Raw genomic sequence first — 6,954 nt, forward strand, 5'->3', positions numbered from 1 at the left:
CAGGGTTGAGGGGTAAGAAGAGATGTGCTGTAACATCTTTAGTGAGAAAACACAGACAACCCATCAAAAAGTTCACCCTAATCTATGGTATGGTTTAGCTGTGATACTGTCCAGAGTCTGATATCCAGCTGCAATACCTGGAAAACCCACCATCCAAAAGCAGTACCCTGATCCTTGGTCACGACTTGGCGTAGGGGACTGAGTTGGCTGCTGTAGCTCTCGAGGTGGTGCCTTCCTGGGAAGACTGATCCTGGCATGTGGCCCCTGCAGGTGAGCAGGACTGTGTGTCAGCCACAGTGTGTCAGTCCCTGCTGCTTTGAGGATGAAGAATGAACAGACTGAATGAACAAGATTCTCCAGAAGCAGGATCACAAAGCCTCCTTTAAATACATCAGGGTTTGCTAAAATACTAGGGAAAGTGCTTTCCGATTCACTTACAGAATCAGTGTGGTTTGTTGTCTTTTTTTTTTAATGCTTTCCCAGGCAGAGTGATCTAGACTCAGGTCTTGAAACCACCAATAATATTTGGTGGGCAAGAAATGGAGGATTGAGCCTTGCTTTGTAACTGTACTTTGATTTTTAATTAATTTTTCTTATTAAGTTGGTTTAAGAAGCAGAATTTGCTGAACTGCTGCATATACGTAAAATCATGGGGTTTTTCCCCTTCTTTTCTGACTGAAAGGAGAGCAACAAATACCAATAGACTAAAAATATCTGCCAGGTATAATGAAAGAGATGAAAGGAGCCAGACGAGTTTTACTCAGAAATGTTTAATGGCAAGTAGTACAGTATTTCTTCTTCATGTTGTGTCTTTCCATCCACATCTCCACCTAGTCTCTCTCTTCCTAGTGGTTTGGGTTTTTTGTGGTTGGTGGTTTGTTTTTTTTTTTTTTTTTTGTTGCAGCACATAAAGCCCAGGTCCTATTGAGCTAGGTTGGTATGGCCCATGTCTGCATCTTTGTGGCATGCCTTGTACAGCTCTAAGGAGTTTAGCAAAAGCAATAGTCATCTGAAGGCATAGAGCTCCTGCAGCACTGAGACTTGAACCAGTTTTAGAAACATTTCCAGTGCTGAGCATCAGCCCAGCCCTTGCAGGCAGGTCAGTACTATTATCTGCTTGCACACTACAGAGGGCTGAGTCAAGGATGGACTCTGTGACTTCGGCAATGCCACAGGAATCCTGTGTTGCAGGCAGGAGCACAGCGAACTCCTTTTTCCTTCCTTCAGTATTAACCTTGCCTTCCCCACCAGATGGACTAGAATTAGCTGTACCCAGAGACAGTTTAAGGAGAGCAGGAAAGGGCTATGGATGTCACTCCTCATTTGTTAACAGGAGTAAACCAAATTGCAATGCCTAGTACTTCAGGGATGGCCATGAGTCAGGAGAGTTCAATCGCAGAGCAGTATTTGCCATGCTGCCCTCCCCTCCCCAGCAGAGCAGATGTAAGATGTAGTGCTCAGGGCTGGCTTTCCTGGTTAAACATCCCCCAGGGTACCCTGGCTCTACCATCTCACATTTGCTACTGTTTCTGGATTTGAGATAGTTCTTTGTTCCCTAGGAGGAGGTAGAGGACTTTTTTAGTTTACTGTTATCTTTTTTAAGTGTCTTTTCTGCTAAGGGCCACTGATATCTAGACAGACTTTTACCAGAGCTTGTGGAAATGCTTTTAGCCAAAATAAATACTGAAGTCAAAACTTTACAGGGCTTGAAACTATTTATGGGTGTGGTTTACTAAGCCCTTTAGGCTGATTTGAACTAGCAGTACTGCTGAAAAAAGGCATTCTGGCCCTTCCCTCTCCTGTGACTTCTCATTCCTGCTCTAAGCTGTAGCAGCAAGCTGAGCAGGCTGCAGACAGAGCCTTCAAAACAACAGTAGAGCTTCCTGATGGATCAGTGAGCTGAAATGGATGAGCATGCCTAGTACTAGTGTGAGCCTGAAAGACTGCAAAGCAAAGATGGAGAGGACAGAACTTCCCCTTTCAGTGCAACACAGTTTTAGATTAGTTTAGGAAAATGGACCATCAAATAAGCGCTGAGACCTGAGACTAGAGTGCTGACCTAAGATATGGCAGAACTTGGTTAAAGTCACTTCTGTGTCAGATTCAGGCCAGCCAGCATCAAATTCACCTACCTTTACATATACAAACTCTCTGTTTATCTCTCTCCATTGTTGTGAAAATATTCTGGATTAAAGATAACAAGAAGAAAAAGCAAAATGTCAGAAACACAGAAGTTGCTGCAACAGGGTATGTAACCCATCAGCTGTCCTGAGTGTAGTTACAAACACACATGCACCCGCACACACCCACTATCCTGCAAATCAGAGCCTCAGATAGATTTGCTGACTAGTTGCCAGCAGTCTCCTGACCAAAATATATGGACTAAAGTTTTTAACTGTGGCTGTTGGCCAGAAGAGCACCTGCTCCTTTCTCTCTATTCCAAACATGTAGTTACGTTAGCTGCTACATGTTTCGTTTTGTTTATGGCTTCCCACTAACCTCCACCCTGCTTTTCCAAGAGAGTTTAGATGAAGCTGAACATCCCAAGATCCTGGCTGCATCATGGGGAGTAATGCACAGGATATGTCACTGCTTCCTGCTGCCATTTAAAACTGTCTCTGGTCCCTACAGAAAGCTTTTTTGCTAAGGTAAATGCCATCAGTAAGTTTTGTAGTCAGGCTATTTTAATACTTAATTATTCCATTCCCACTCCCCAAAATGTTTTATTTAATCAGCTCCTTGGAGCTGGTGATGATAGATAGGCTTCAGGTAGCAGAGGTTAGGAGGAGCACATCTGGCTTCCCAGATTTGAAACTGCCTCTGAAATTTGGTGCCCCAATTGACTATAAGTTGGAAGGAAGGGCTATAGCCATTTGTGATATAGTAAAACAGACAGCTTGTGAAATTTGTTCCTTGTGCATGAACACCAACCCTTTTTGAAGCCTGGACTCTAAGTTCAGTCTCTGGCATTTGAACACTGCACCTCTGACCAACAGCTATTAGTACATAACATTCCCAACCATTTGGCAAGGTTGAGAAGTCACTGATTTCACACATTTTCTTATTTTTCACATTCCCACCCCACTTTCATCACCAGCCTTCTTTCATTTAATTAATAAAAATAGGCAGAGATGACAGAGAACATTCAATGAAGTCTCCCTCACTTATGGCTTACACTACAGTCCTCATCTCTCCACAGGGAAGTACAAGGCAGTCCCTTGGCCACATCAACTACCGCATCTCTGCCTGTCAGAAATAATATGATGCCATTCCTGGCTTAATGCTGGGAAATGTGAGGAGACATGTCAAGAGTCTCAACTTGGCTGTACCATAATGCTACATCTGTGGCTGCAAATAATTTTTACTGTAACATCATTTGGACAACATTTATCATCAACAGTTGGACCAATTCAAACATTAACAAGAGGAAGGACATCCTCACAATTAAGCATGTGTCAGATGAAAACTAAGTGACAGAGGCAGTTTAATAACCTAGCACCACACCCAAGAAGTCTCTGTTGTTTGCAGTGCTAATGGAGGCCTTGTCTGAATTACTGAAATACATACCCGCACAGTACATCAGTTGGGATTTGTAAGTGTTGGGAAGCACCCTCTAGTCCACAGTAGTGTCTTCCACTGGGCAATGGCAGAAAGCATTTCTACCAAGCAGAGGAGAGAGAAGTCAGACTCTTGCTTGGCCTGAGAGACAGTACTCTTGGACAATGTTTCCAATGAGCAATTCCAACCCTATTTCTTAATAGTTGTATTTCAGAATATAGCCCAAATCACAAGCTTTCCAGACCTTGTTACATTTCCTAGATTTGAGAAAAACATATGAGTTTACTTGTTTACTTGGCAGATTATTTTTTTAAAACTGGAAGTTGCAGAAAGAATAAAACCAGCTTGTTGTTGCAACTAAAATGACCTTACTAGCATCTCATCTCACAGCTTCTCAAAATCATCATTAGCATTATTTGCTCACTTTACTTTTGAGGCTCACCTCAGCTGGATAAACATGTGGTGCTGTGGGCAGATAACAGGAGTAAAAGGACAGGGAGAGAAATGTAAGCCCTTGAGTAGGACTGAGACCAGGTCTCTAGGTCAGTTCCTCCAAGCTACAAATCCTGGAAATCCTGGCTTCAGTTTATGCAAAATATGGCTCTGGGCCTGGTGGACATCAAGAATTATGTAGTGGCACAAGTGATCCTTGTAGGTCCAACCACCTGTAGAAGGAACCACAAGCTTCATGCCTACTGGGTATGCATGGATCAACAATAACCTGTTAGGGAGGGTAGTCTTCATTCATTTCTATCTGTGATGTAGAGGCATGCAGAAGTCATGACTCTACTGTGGTAGATACTATGTAGATGTGTAATGAGGATTAAAGGAGGTTCTTCTATCAGGTTTTGAAACTGACTCTTCTAATATCAGAAAAAATTTGCATATTACTTCACTTACCAGTCAAAGTGACAGTTGGCAGGAGTCTCTATTGTTAGCTCATATGAGTAGAGAATTGCGGCTAATGATTGTTTCTCTGTTAGGGAAAACTTTTAGATTTTATTGAAACCACATCTTAAAAACAATGTGAACCAGAGATCAAGATGATAAACACTTTCTGGAAACAAGTGCTTTCCAGAACTTGTAGAGAAATTAGCTTCCCTTCTGGGAATGAAAAGCAGAGCCCAGTGAACACTGAATCAGGCAGGAGTGTTCCCCTTACTGTTTAATGCAGTAGTATTGGGCTTTATACAACTACACAAATTTCAAACCTGAGTTTAGCAATATCTTTTTGTGTTACAAAGCCTGTTCCTGAGCTCCCTGGTAGAATGTGAAAGATGCTTCAAGTCAATCACACCACAAAGAAAAACAGTCACACCCCTCTGTTCTCTTCACTGGATTTGCAGCTAAAGCCATAGGAAATTCAGAGAGATCACATCCATACTGCAGAGCTGAATTGTGCTGGAGTCAGGAGCATGGTTGGACTGAGAGTAGATTAATCCTGGGACCACTGGATTAATCTGACCAGCGACAGCAGCTACCACATCCATTTGCTTTGACCTCTGCTCTTCCTCTGTGCAACAGCTGACTCACCTGGTGCTGCAGACGGCATTTCTCATGAGTGACACAGCACTCTTTAAATGGTAATTTAAAGCAGGAAGGCAGGTCCAGTAGGGGAATTGTGAAACTACTGCACTAGTGTGGAAGACTGGAACATTTAAATAACTGAGTATCTTTACTGAAGAATAATGCATAGAGCAAGCCAGAATTTCTCCTTCACATGTGTGAGGTGGCTGTTTTCTTCAGTGGCTGTTTTCTTCAGTGGCTGTTCAAGTTCCTACAGAGCTTTCCTAGCCAGGACAGTAAGAAACAGGATAACTGTATGGTGCTAAGTCACAGCTAAGCAAGTGGTTCTTCCTGTAACACTCAACCTTCTGCTAAAAGATACTCTCGCTGTTTTGTTAAGTACAAACACTGGGTCTTAGAAAATGAAAGCCAAATGGGAAGGTCACATGGTGGCTTTTGTATTCATTCTTTACACCTGTCTTGTACACCCAAACTAACACCAGATTAGATTCCTTTCCATATTTTCCTGAGCAGGCAGCAACAACGCCTTTTCAAAGCACTTCTCTGCCAGGTAGTTATTACCTGGGATAGAAAGCTCTGGAAATCCTTCACTTCCCAATAGCATTTCCAAGCTCTGGGCCGTGATTCAGTTCCTGAAGCATACATGGCAACTCAGTTAATCCATCAGTTAAACATTCCCACAACTCCTTTCTGAACTTCTATAAGCAGGCTGATGCTGCAGGTCACTGCCTCAATCTTCCTCTGAAACCCTTACCAGCACTTGACTGCCAGGTCTAACAGCTGCAAGCAATATTTCCTTCTGATCAAGGAAAATTAGCCCATCCTATCTGATGCTAATTTGGTTACAGTGACTCACCCCCCTTTCACAGTTTCCCATCTAATGAGTACAACATTCTCCAGCTGCCAGCGCAGTCTCCAGGAGTCTGTAGAAAATTCTAATTCAAAGCCTTCTAGTTGTAGAAGATGGTGTTTAACACTCCTTATGTATAACGAAATCAAAGAATCTAGTCCTAGCTATCAAAAGCTTTAATGGGTGGAAATGCCCCCAAAATAATCTCCTTCTTGCTTCTTCTGCAGATACATACCTTAGGAATGATGAGGTAATCCACACTATAGGTTTAGGAAAGTAGGGATCTGCTTTTGGCCTGCAACTCACCTGGCTTTAGCACAGGCTTTCATGTGCAGACACACCACCTTCAGCACAAGCTTACAAGATCTGCACACTGTCTTTCCACAGTAATAAACGCTTTGGCTTAGCCATAGTTGTTTGCACTCAGCAGAATATATTTTTTTTCACATTTGCAACCAATAGAAAGAACTAAAAAAGATGCAAATACTATGAAGTTGTAGTGCTTTGTTGGTAAATTCAGTGATAACAGGATTTGCTGACGTTATCCCAATGGTCCCAGCAGATGACCCTTCTCTCTGCACTCCCTCTGCTTAGTTGATTCACCCTGTGACAGAAGTTTTGGCTTGTAAGCAGTCCTGTGTAGGGGGTATGCAAGTGAGACTGATTCATCTCTAGAGGGAAAAAGACTACAATTATCAAATTATACTTCGTGGTCAGGCTAAGATAGCAGATTTTGTAATGCAGTAAGCAGTAAAAAGTGAAGTGCAGTGTGACTCAAAAGATGCATACATATACAATCTTTTAACAGCATCAGCAGTTTAACACCCCCTCTAAAGCAAGAGCCCTCCATTCTCTCCCATTTCCCTGACAACAGTTTTGTAAAGTGTAAGTTCATTCTCCCCTCCCCATGCACCACATTCTGGTGTCTCAACCAGCCCTTACTCACCCATGCAAATTCCACGCCCTTTGCCATGTAGCCCCCCCCCCCCCCCCCCCCCCCCCCCATAGAAATAAATTTT

Source organism: Athene cunicularia, assembly GCF_003259725.1.
Source record: "Athene cunicularia isolate RWA chromosome Z unlocalized genomic scaffold, athCun1 chrZ_part2, whole genome shotgun sequence".
Classification (NCBI taxonomy): Eukaryota; Metazoa; Chordata; class Aves; order Strigiformes; family Strigidae; genus Athene; species Athene cunicularia.